This window comes from Halichoerus grypus, chromosome 2 (genome assembly GCF_964656455.1).
Source record: "Halichoerus grypus chromosome 2, mHalGry1.hap1.1, whole genome shotgun sequence".
NCBI classification, from domain to species: domain Eukaryota; kingdom Metazoa; phylum Chordata; class Mammalia; order Carnivora; family Phocidae; genus Halichoerus; species Halichoerus grypus.
Window position 1 is genome coordinate 172939278 of NC_135713.1, and position 1173 is coordinate 172940450.

The 1173-nt window shown below is 41.0% G+C and overlaps 1 pseudogene; it reads right to left on the bottom strand.

Annotated features, from left to right (window-relative positions):
* Positions 1-246: 246 nt before the first annotated feature.
* LOC118543620 (protein LZIC-like) lies at positions 247-939 on the bottom strand (annotated as a pseudogene).
* Positions 940-1173: the final 234 nt, after the last annotated feature.

Genomic DNA, 1173 nt, shown 5'->3' on the forward strand with positions numbered 1-1173 from the left:
ATGAATAAGGCCCAATGGGTCCCTCATCCCAACAAATCTCGGATCACTCAGGCAGGCAGCCCTACACAAAGCAGAATGATGAAGAGTATAACCAGAAGCCACAAGTATGTTTTTCTGTCACCTTTTCTTAGGTTATCAATGCATTTCAAGAATCTCTTGATTTCTTTGCAATGATTCAAAATCCCTAGAAGACAAATGGCCATTTGCAGCAAGAATGAGCTCCATGTGCCAAGCTTCCACACCATGTCACTTTTTTGTTTTTTCAGCCTCAGAGCTTGCCAATGCAAGAACCTTGTCTCCAGAGCCAAAGTCTAGAGACTTTCTCAAACTGGCTGAGTAGAGCACCTGCATCTGCTGACAAGAAGGTCTTGTTATCTGCAGTTAGCTTCTCTCCAAGTGTCCTGAGAGCTGTTAGTTATCTCCACTTTCTGTTGAGTGTAGAGGACTCTTTCCAGCTTTCTCACCATGAGATCTCTATCCATCTCTACTAACCTTGTCTGAAGCTGACGTGGTTGTTTCTTTGCAAGTAATCTGATGACCTCCGGGGTTTGAAAGGCCTGGCTGATAGCTGCCTGGTTAGCCCAGTTACATTCAACTTAGCTCATCTACCAAAGTCATATTTCTGGGCATAATTTTCTTCAGTGAATCAGTAAATTCACTTAGTTGTTCCAGAGTTTCCTGTTGTGGTTTCTTCATAGTCATCTGTATCAAGTTCCTCTCTGCATTCCTCCAAATCTTGTAATTGCTGCATTACTCTATCCAACCGTTCTTCTAAATTCTGCTTTAATTTGCTTGTCTCTGTCTTTCCTCTGGAAGCCATTTTGATCTCTTGTCTCTTAGTACTTTGAACTCTGCGGTGTTGACTGGTCCCAAAGTGCATAAACCTTCAACTATTGAAGTTTCAAGTGTCATAAACCTGAGGAAACTAAAACTGTTCATCAGGACTACAAGAAGCTCAAAGTTCAAACCACTTGGAGGCGCAGTTTGCTTCTCAGGCCCTCAGTGTCCCCTCTCCCCAGGACAGTTCTTTTCAATGATCTTATACTTATTTCTATGTAATAGAAAAAAAACAGTTTTGGAGTATGTCTGTGCATCAGTCACATTAAGACTTTATAACTGCCATAATACTCATAAATTTCTATTTAAATTTACTATCTGGGAAGAGAACAGAAA